This window comes from Herpailurus yagouaroundi, unplaced genomic scaffold (assembly GCF_014898765.1).
Source record: "Herpailurus yagouaroundi ecotype Mexico unplaced genomic scaffold, PumYag 67525, whole genome shotgun sequence".
In the NCBI taxonomy this organism is placed as follows: Eukaryota; Metazoa; Chordata; class Mammalia; order Carnivora; family Felidae; genus Herpailurus; species Herpailurus yagouaroundi.
The window spans coordinates 2,802,668-2,813,663 of NW_024420331.1; the positions used below are offsets into that span (position 1 = coordinate 2,802,668).

A 10,996-nucleotide genomic window follows, 5' to 3' on the forward strand; every position below is an offset into this window, starting at 1 on the left:
AAGATGCCACTGGTGCCACAGAAAGTAGTCTTTGCTCGACGTGCACTTTTTTGAAATCCAAAGGTCGATCTGCCTTGAAATCATGCTGGCTGAGAGTTGAATAAAGTTCCTGTTTATGTGAAGTTTAGAAAGCGAACTTCGGGGGGCGCAGTCGGTTAAGCGTCCGACTTCAGCCAGGTCACGATCTCGCGGTCCGGGAGTTCGAGCCCCGCGTCGGGCTCTGGGCCGATGGCTCGGAGCCTGGAGCCTGCTTCCGATGCTGTGTCTCCCTCTCTCTCTGCCCCTCCCCCGCTCATGCTCTGTCTCTCTCTGTCCCAAAAATAAATAAACGTTGAAAAAAAAATTAAAAAAAAAAAAAAAAAGAAAAGAAAGCGAACTTCGGGAATTCTTATCCAGTCCGGGTTTAAGTTTACCAGAAGCCAGCCAGCTTTCCTCCCATCCTACTGAGCTGATGGCCAGCTAGGCCCTGTTCATAAGCTCACCACATTCAACCCTGTGGGGAAGGCGAACCCTAGCGAAAGGGAGATAGGCTTCCTTTAGTCATTTTCTTCTTAAGGACACATCAGCGTTTATTTTTCGAGTAACAGTATTCTGGGCAGTTAATGCCTCGGGCGCCCAACAGATAACGATTCTTGTTCCCTTGCCGCTTTTCAACACATTTGCGTGCACCTTCCCCTTTCGGTTTGGGTGTTTTGGGCTGGATCTCCAGTTCGTCTATATGGAAATGAGGTGGGTGGCACCGTCCTCCCCCGAGTGCTCCCGTCAGTGAAGGTGTTCCGCACAAACCATTTGGTTTCCTCCCCGGCGTCTCCGCCCAAGTAGGGCTTCGGTGCCAGATGCCCTTTTCCAAACACGGTTGGGTCACTTTCCGGGCCTTAGGGTCGAAGCTAGTCAGTTACGCTTCGAGCGGACCCGGGGCAGCGAGATAAGAACTGCACTCAGGCTTCACGTTGGGAGCTTTCGCACCGTTTCCAGCGGCTTCCAGCCATTTAAATCCCGAAAGCTCTCTAATCCTCGCGGAGGCGGCCTTTCGGGCTCCCAGGACCCACCCCTTCCTCCTGATTGGCGGGGCTCCTCCGGGGCCCAAGCCAGCCGCCTACGACGGCTCGGAGCCCCGATTTGAAATAAGAGCCAGGCGGTCCTTGCTGCCCTGAGCCCGACTTTTCATAGGCTGGGGAAGGAAAGCTTGAGAAACTTGACATTGTCTTGGGCAGAGTGCGTGTAGCAACAGATCAAAGAAAAAGGAAGAAAACGTGCTCTTTGCTGCCTGTGGGTCTCCCTGAGTTGCTTTTGTCTTGCGGGCTTCTGTTGGGTTTGGTGTTTCCCCTCCGAAGACCGCGGCGTGGGCTTCGAGGCAGCTCGCTCCCTGCCGGATGGGTCATGGAATTCTAAACATGAGGCAGGTAAGCTCCGGGGGCTCTACGGGCCGGTGGGGCGGGAGGGCGCAGCCTGGGCCCCCCCGCGATGGTACTCCGGCGAGCCTTCTGGATTAGCACATGCTGTCCACGTCCATCCATTGGCGGAAAGTCGGGGCTGCGTTTTCCTGAGGGAACCGAAGGAGCCGATTTCCTGAGCCCCCCCCCCCCGGGCTTCCGCGACCCCCCCCCCGGCGCGCTTTGGCTCTAATGGTGATCGGTGATGTCAGCCAGTCATTGTAAAGGGCTGAAAAGCGGTTTGTCGAATATGTAAATCAATTCCAGTTTGCAGTCGCCGGGCTGTGTCGTGCGGGGTCTTTCTCGAGCTTTTTTTTTGAAGCTTCTATCCTGTGCTTTGGGTTAGAATAAAGATAACTGAATATCCTGAAAAAGAATTACACGGGGTGTCTTATCTCATTTTGGCTTCCCATTCTGAGCGCTTCACTGTGTTTGTGGCTGAGAGGGCGGAACCGGCCCAAAATGAGCCCAGACGGCCGGCCCTTCCAGAAAAATGCAGATTTAGTTTTCTGTTCCAGCAGTCGTGAAACTGTGTTGCTTCTGGCCGTAAGAAGACAACCCTGACGCGGTGAGCTGAGAAAGGCTTGGGATTACTTCAATGAGTCTCTGAAAGGAATTCTAAACCGACAGCCTCTTCCGTGGCTTCGGGGCAGAGTGATAACATTCCTTATCAGCCCCGGCAGAGGTTTATGGCTTTGCCATTAAGAAAGGAAAAGGAAAAAGTGGGTGTACGAAGCCAAGAAAAGGTGCAATTTACAACTTACTCCAAGTTGTGGAAGACTCTTATGTCAATATAGAAATATCAAGGTCACTGCTTCTAGGAAGGGAAGACAAGATTGGAAAAACATGCCGGTAGGCTGGCAACGGCGGAAAATTGACCAGAGGAGTGTAAATTGCTTTTGCCAGCTCTCAATAAATCTGGGTAGGAAGAGTTAGCATCTGTGTTACCGCCAGAAAAGCTCTTCACATCTTTTTCTAGATGAGTTCAGCACCCTCCACTCCGACAGCCTTGGGGGAAGTGATTTGCATAGGAAGCAAAACTTTCCCTTTGGGGGCCTGGGCGAGGGGTTTAGAACTTTCCGTCCGTTTCCTGCAGCCTCGGGAGGAGGTGCAGAGCCCCCACTGGTCGAGCGCAGAGACCCTCTGCCGCTCGCCCCCTAAGCCAGCGTGCTTGGCAAGTTTCTGTGAATGCAGGGAAGCACGTTTAGATCAGCAAGTGCCGTGTGTTTTCAGTGAACTGCCCTTGCCTTGCTGGATGGAGATCGTGGGGCCGAGGCTCGGTTTCTTTTAGTTCTGCAAACCCGCAACTGAGCCCATTCTTTTTATGTCGAGCCGGCGGATGGGATGGGGGGAAGCAGCGAGGAGCCCAAATGGGGAGGATTTCAAAGGGGAAAGAGGAACGCAAAACATTTTTGACAAAGGTCCTCAGCTGGAACAAAGAAGTCATTTGATCCCGGGCACGGCCACCTGTCCTCTCCTCGGTGGTGTCTGAGCTCAGTTTTCAGAATCCCTGTTCCCACACGATCCCCATGGAACGGTGGCACTCCCCGTGCCCGATGCCAAAGGCAGGCTCTCCGGCTTGGCATGATCTTCCCCATGCCTGGCTCGCCGTGGCGTTTCGCGCGAACTGGAAATTCAGCCCGGCGCTGAAGTTCTAAGGGTACACATGTGATGGCTCCTTCGTTATTTAGTGAGCGAACGACTTTTGAATCTCGCGACTCTGTGTGCCTAACGATGTTTTGGCCTGGTTCGGCACTCGAAAAGAGGGTGGGATGCCGCGGGGGTGGGACGAAGGGGGAGAGAGAGGGAGGGTCATTGCTCACCCAAAGAATCGGGGCAGTCCAGCCTTTCAAGAATCGAACACATTGTTCCACGGCAGCTAGAACAACAATGTGGAGGGGATGAGTGGTGGAGTTCTTGGTGTGGATTAATCCTGACTTGATCCGAGTTTCTCTCCGGCCAAACCGCCGCGACCAGGCAGGGTGAATCGCACCCACCGGCCAATTTGCCATCCCAGCCCGGCAGCCTCAGCGGATTTGCAGCGTTCACTATCAAACAGGTCCCTGTGTCATCAGCTCTGCAATGAAATCCAATCTCTTCGCTGAGGAGTGATCCGCCCCTAGGGCTGCACAGTGCTGAACGATGGTGCGGCAGCAGGAGACCCCTGCCACGTACGAGCCATAGCGGGTAGCCAGGCAGGGCCAGCAGAATTAGAAAGCTGCTTGCCCTGCGATGAGATTCAGAGGGGGGGGGGTTAACTTTCTGTGCGGGTGGGGGAGAAAAAAAAAACCGCATAGAAGGATAATATTATTTGAGGGTTCCTAAGGGCACGCCGAATTAGGACAGACGAGAAGTGTGAACCTGATTTGCCTTTATCAGGAAGTAATTTTAAAGTGTGTGCCAATCTTCCTCTGCGCTCTGGTTCTAAATGGGACACTCTCCTCAAACTTCCTTGAGAAGGAATTTGCCGTGTTCCCAGGCAAAAGGAAAGGCCTGGCCACCTGTCGTAGAAGGCCGGCCAAAAACAACAGGTTTCCCTCTGGCATTCCTGCAACGGCCGATACCCTCCCCAAAGAGCGCACCACTCATTGTCCCCGCACGTGAGAAGGACACATAATTCTTTCTCGAGCTAGGAAAAAAAAAAAAAAATCGGCTGCTCCAGATGAAATTGCCTACCAGACGTATTTTGTGTTTTTAATATCCCGACGACTTCCCAAAACACGCGAAGAGAAGAAGGTGCGCGCTCTATTTCTGATAGACTAACACGAGTGTGAAGGGGAAAAACTAGGTAGTGAGCCAATGCTTTAAGCAGCTGCTAATTCTTGCAAGGCCAGCCTGGTGCTATTACAAGGAAGCTGTGACTCGGCCTGTTTTGCATTCTTCAGATTGGAATTAAAATGCCCAAGGACATCTGGTTTCATAATGAATGTCTTTGTATTCATCTTTCCTTTGAGGATTAGAAAGTCCTTTACCAACGCGGTCTATTTATTCTCTGTCACATCCCCAGGAGAGAACGAGGTGGCAGTTTGATCCTCATTGAACAAATGGTGAGGTGAATGAAGGCAGAGAACAGTGACGTAGAATGAGACACAGCAAATTAGGCAGAATTCTGGGGAGGAATCCTACCCGCTCCGAAAGGCAGGCTACCTGTGCGTGCCAGGCTTGGAATTAGAAGCGATAGGTCTTAAAACAGGACTCCCCTACAGCATCCAACTATGTTTGATGGCTTCCTTCATTTGAAAGTCAAGCCTCTGAAACTGTAAAAGGCATTTCTGTTCTCATTTGTCCCAACACTGAGCTAGAAAGATACTGTAACTAGCCAGAATCTAAAATAGGGTCGTTTTGAAATATTTCTCGGTGGCTTTTCCTCGCCATTCATTATGAAGTGCGTTCGTAGTTTGCTCGGCTGTGGACCGCATAGGCTGTGGGCAAATCCTTTAATTTGTGGGCACATGTTATCCGCAGACATTCCAGCAAGTTTTAAGGCTAAGTGCGTGTGTGGATGTCTCCTGGCTTTGATCCCTTGTGTGGTAAATAGACATCCAAGGTAGCTATGGCAACCTGGGCTGCATGGTGGTGGAAAGGGGGGATTTGGTCACTGGACAAAGAGCAATTTGTTTGATTAGAGAAAGGTGGGGCCGATCAGGACATTTTTTAACCCGCATGATTCCAGGATCTCAGTTCATCTAAGGCATTTGGGTTTTTCTCGATGGGCAGAAAGAATTAATGGTTAGCCGGGACAAAGTTAATTTGCAGATGGCATTTAAATGCTTTTCAGTCAAATGGTTGCTACTTTCAAAAAAGCAACTTCTAAAATGAAAGGGGAGGCCAACATATTCTATCAGTATCCCTGTCGTACCTAGTGTGAACGTTTGTGTTTTCAGAACTCGGTGGGCTTTTAAAAAGAAAGACCACAATCGATTGGGCCCTGTGCACTTCCGTTCTCCACCTGCAGAGGTCAGGCTTGAAGTGTCTTACGATGGAAGGCCAGGCGGTGGGCACCGCTGGGAGTCGGGATTGGAGTCGGGGAGAATTGCTCTGTTTACTTGGAACAATTAGTTAGCGATTCTTTAATCTTGTGACCAAAGCCACGATGAAAATGAGTTCATTCAAGGAAGAGAATATCAGATACGCTGTGATTAAAGAGAGGGCTACAAAGCCAGGTCAAACGGGAATCTAATCTCCATTTAGATATGGGACAGTTCTATCAACATCACTCCTTTCTGGCTCATTATCAACTCCTTTTATTGCACATGAAACTCATCTCAGGGGTTTTGGTCTAGAAGGTTGTTTGCCTGGTTTTATAATCTGGCATGTTCTGGAAATGTTTTTAAATGGAAGGACAAAATATTAGGGATGCTTCTAGATCCACAAGGTTGGGCCCCCCCCCCCCCCGCCCAATGTCCCATTGGCACAGATTTGGATGGTTAATGGCCTACAGAAAGTGTTAAAGAGGGCAGAAGACTGAGGCACTGGAAAAACATGACCTGAGCTGAAGTCAGACTCTTAACTGACTGAGCCCCCCTAGGCTCCCCTTAAGTTTTATATATGGTTAACTGTTTATGATGAGCATACGACAAAGTCTCTCCTTCATTTCTTACATCATTCAAGGACACTTACTGAGTACTTACAGAATTACTATATTCAGTAGTTCATTCATTTGCGTGACTTTATAGTTTTTTTTTTAATATTTATTTATTTTTGAGAGGCAGAGACACAGAGTGCCAGCAGGGGAGGGGGCAGAGAGAGAGGGGGACACAGAATCCGAAGCAGGCTCCAGGTTCTGAGCTGTCAGCACAGAGCCTGATGGGGGCTCAAACTCCAGAACAGCGAGATCATGAACTGAGCCGAAAAAGGACGCTCAACTGACTGAGCCACCCAGGCGCCCCCATTTATGCTAGTTTAAATGATTTTTATATGCCAGGCCACTTTGGGGCTACAGGCATGATTTTAATATGATCCCTGTCCTCAAATAATCTTTGATCTGATATATACTTTATCGTTCCCGTAGCACAACGTAAGTTACCTGCTTATTAACAACTATATTTGTATGGATAAGAATCCACTTGATAAATTGATGGTAGCCAAACCCTTCTTGAACTTGGGAGACTTGACAAATGATTTGTAATTGTGAAGTTTAGTTAACTTTTAACCACATATCCATTTGTAGAAGTTTATGAATTCCTAGCTAAAATCAATGTATCATAATTCTTTTTTTAATTTTTAAAATGTTTATTTATTATTTTTGAGAGAGAGAGAGAGAGAGAGAAAGAGAGCAGGTGGGGGAGGGTCAGAGAGAGAGGGAGACACAGAATCCAAAGCAGGCTCCAGGCTCTGAGCTGTCAGCACAGAGCCTGACGCAGGGCTTGAACCCACAAACCGTGAGATCATGACCTGAGCCGAACTTGGACGCTTAACTGATGGAGCCACCCGGGTGCCCCTATCATAATTCTTAAATAGGAATTTAATCAAATCTTATCAATAGAGAAAAATAACTCCTAGGTACTCCCCAGTTTGGAAGACTTTATGCTCTAAGGGTCTGTTGTTTGAAACCCAGAACATTTTCCAGTGAGAAATGATTCCATTTCTAAACATCACTATCTTGTTTTTAATGTTTATTTATTTTTGAGAGAGAGAGAGAGAGCGCAAGAGAATGTGCGCAGGGGAGGGGCAGGGAAGGGGGAGACAGAGGATCTAAATCGGGCGCTCTGTGGTGTGGGGCTCCAACTCACGAAGAAGAAGTCAGACGCTCAACCGACTGAGCCACCCAGTCACCCCTAAACATCACTATCTTACAAAATAACCAATCTGAGGGGTGCCTGGGTGGCTCAGTTGGTTAAGCGTCTACTCTTGGTATCTGCTCAGGTCATGATTTCATGGTTTGTGGGTTCGAGCCCCGCATCGGGCTCCACACTGAGTGTGGAGCCTGCTTGGGATTCTCTTTCTCTGCCCCTCATACGCAGTATCTCTGTCTCTCTCTGTCTCTCTCTGTCTCTCTGTCTCTCTCTCTCTCTCTTTCTCTCTCTCAAAATCAATAAGCAAACTTAAAAATCTGATTAATGTCAGATTCAGTTCTGAGTTTTGAGGGCATGCCTCCATGTTACACAGGATGGAGCACAGAGGGAGAAAGATTTGCCATACTTTTGGTAACGGGCCAGTCTTGGCAAGGTTTGAAATAGGAAAGGTTTGCGCCAGTCGCGCTTTTCTTTCTCCATCCTTCTGACACCTTCTTGGTCCTTCTGGGACTCCCTATTCTAATATACAGTGAGTTGAGTTTCCATAATTGCCCAGCTTCCCCCCTGTCCCGCCCCACCTCCAAACCACACTCCTATTTCCTCTAGACAATGGTCCCGACCGGGCGCTGGGGGAGAAGTAATATGGATGAGCTAAGAGCTCATGACTCTTAGCCCTTCAAACCTCAGGGCGACCCTTTCCTTGGAGAAAAAGCAGGCCGTGGAGCCTGGAGCTGCAAAACTCACGATTGCCCTTTCAGGGACAACATCTGTGGGCGAGGTCACGCCTTTGGCAGATGGGACTTGCTGATGTGACTGCCTGTGGGTCAGACCTCTTCATTTGTTCTCTTCTTAGCATCCTGCCCGAACTTCAAGACTCACTGAGGTCTTTGGGAATGGCAGCCAGGGAACCACAGGGGGCACGGTGCCTGGCACACAAGAAGAATCATTAAATGTCTTGTAGGTGGAAGCTGGATGAATTTTAGCAGGAGAGAGCATTTTCGGGGGAGCGTTTCCGAGAAGGAAAAAAGGGCATTCGGTGGGGGAACAGTAAGGGCCGAATAGATGGACATTAGAGAAAAATGAAACTGTGTTGCAGCTGCTTAACCATGGATCCCATTCAGTTGCCTTCTGGGTGAGGACACAGCCTGGAACATGGCAGGTAGCTTAGCTTACATTTCCATGATGGGGCTACACAAGTGGTTGAGAAATGGAATGCGTCCTCCAGTAGCTCAAAGCCCAAAAGCAAGATAGAATCTGCCGCTTGCTCTCATTGAGCCCAGCCTGGTGTTTTAGGCCTTTGGCCGCCATGCGGTTGGTTTATTTTGCCAGGTGAGTGGCCTGCCCAAGGTCACTCAGTGTCTGAGCGAACGTTTCTGAGAGAAGACTGAGGTCTTCTCCTCTCTTTTCTGCATGTGGTGGCCACATTTTCTCCATGAAATTCAAGACATATGCTGGACCAAGCATTTTCACTGCTTCTGGGTGTGACAGACTGTCTGAGAGTTATGGTTAAAATGATGAAATAGAAATTTCTGAGACGTTTACCGGTTTCTGGAGACAACAGGACTAATACGTTTTCAAAGGGTCCACGCAGTAGACCGTGTTATGTGTCATACGTCGGCTTGCGGAGGGTGGCTTCGGTCGTGTGCGTTTTGCGGTGGTCTTCCCCACACAATTAAGAGGAAAGGAGCTGTTTGTGGACAAGTGGAATTTGTTGAATGCCCGATTGGGTTGCCAATAACTGGGTGAACGACCAGATAAACGTATAAATGGAAGGCGTCGGCAAATATCAGAAACCGACTCATTTAGGTGATGCATTAGGAATCCAGACAAAGAGTACTGGTGAAAAGTTGAGAGTCTGTGGCTTGAAATTTTCACTCAGAGGAATGCTTTACCCTCCGTCAGGGGGCAAAGGTAGGAGCAAGTTTACTTCTGGAACCTGAGTCTTCTGGACTCCCCATCTTGTGCTCTTTTGACTGTACTGCATGCCTTCTAGTAAGACATCATTTGGATATTTGGGGTCACAGGTCAGTTCTAATTTAATGTGCTAACAAATGCCAAGGCATTTCGAACGGGTCGATGGTTTCTAGGGAGTCAAGAGTCAGGAGAGACGGCAGTCCCTTTGGGAGCAGATACTATCTGAAAACTCCAAATCCAAAACTCCAAAACTCCAAAAAATCCAAACTCCACGTAGCCTTCTCTTTGGATTTTGTACTACTTTTGTCTACATGCTCTTTGCTCCGATTTTCAATAAGCGTGAACCTGTCAGAGAGTAAAACCTTAGGAGGATTATGTTTACACGGGAGAAAGTTTTAGGAGTGACCGAGTCCTTTTTTTCTCCCAGGTGAATCAAGGTGCTTTGTGGAAATAGTGCAGGAAAATGAAATGGAGAAATAGAAAGAAATAGAAAGAGAAAGAAGAATGTATGAGTTCTTTTAGTCAGCATATGGGAGAGCAGAACAGAAAAATTGGCTACTCGCCGAGTGACTCAGTTGAGGCTTTTTTCACTGGTCAGTGTTTAAAGAGGATTTCTAAAGAGATATCGATGCTGCTGATGTGGTATGGCTCTGAGTGAAAGAAGGAAAAAAAGTCCTAATAACTGAGCGAGAGAAATTTCTGAGTGGAGAAGAACATGAGAGACTTTCGGAATATTTTTTAACATTGTTTTGGTTTAACTAACAAAGAGTGAGAAGACATGAATTGTTTGTGACAGCCCCGAACATTGATAACAGAAGACATTAATGCCTGCAGACACAGCCTACATGGTAAAATTCTGGGAGCAAAAATGCTTATTATGTTAGGCCAACACGCTTTGACCTAGTTTTGCTTTTCTGCTTGGAAATTATGTCACTATTAGTTACATCATTCCCACAGATGAGCAATTGCACATTCTTGTTTATTTCAGCGTCGTCGTTTTATTAGTTTTGTATATTTAGTCCTGACCTCCAAGAAGCCAAACTAATCCTCATTGACTTGCATTTTCCTTTTGAAATGAGCCTTCTGCATGATAAAGAGGGAGGATTTTATGTATTAACAAAACAATCTAAGATGCAGTCTTCAAAGACATTCACTTCTCCTTGATCGGGAGCCATTGCCCTCTCCAAGGCTCCAAAGGCCAGCCAGTTTTCTGCTGATCAGAATTAGTCTTCCTTTCTTTGTCGTTTGGGGATGGAATAGATTACCGTGCCTAAGACTGCCATAGTCGAGTAACAAAAAAATTACAGAAAACAAAGAGCTTGATGGGACATTTCCCAGCCCATCATCCCTAAGTTTGCCCATTGCGTATTTCTGCTTTATTTATCTGGTAGAAATTGGCCCAGCATGTTTTTCCTATTTAACATTTTTATGGGATAATTTTCAAAATGAATTATTTCCTCCGTTGATTTCAAACACATTTTTTTCCCTGCCATTTAATACTTTATATCACTAGGGGAATGAACCATTTAATTCCTTCGTACCTTTATGAACTCAGATCTTCAAAGAGTGTGTGAGTTCTTGCAGTGATCAACTTACATCACATTTACAAGTATAATTTGCTACCAAAAGACCTTGGATGGTTTTTGGTGCACATGTTTTTGGCATTCCTTATTAACAAATGTAATCAGGCAAAAGCCCCCAAGAATATGGATTCCTGGTTCCTCTTCAAAACGCGACCGTTTGCTCGTTTTCCAATTAAGTCCCTTTGTTGTTAGCTCTTCTGCAAATCCTGTCTGAATGCAGAAGACCCAAGAAGCGAGCGTCCCCTTGAAGCACTACCAAACCAGCCGAATTGTATGTAACCAGGTAAACTGCTGATTAGCTGCGGATCATTTAAAGAAACAGTATGAAAGT

At 47.5% G+C, this 10,996-nt stretch overlaps 1 protein-coding gene across 6 annotated transcripts in view; it reads left to right on the plus strand.

Moving 5' to 3' along the window:
• MID1 (midline 1) overlaps positions 1–10,996 on the plus strand; it is a 590,830-nt gene that overhangs the window by 437,054 nt on the left and 142,780 nt on the right. Inside the window, exon 1 of one of the 6 annotated variants that reach the window (XM_040467621.1) lies at positions 1,143–1,403. The exons of the other annotated variants lie outside the window; for them this stretch is intronic. The gene's annotated coding sequence lies outside the window, so the exon portion shown is untranslated. Of the gene's footprint in view, positions 1–1,142; positions 1,404–10,996 lie in introns of those variants that run through there. 6 annotated transcript variants of the gene reach the window in all.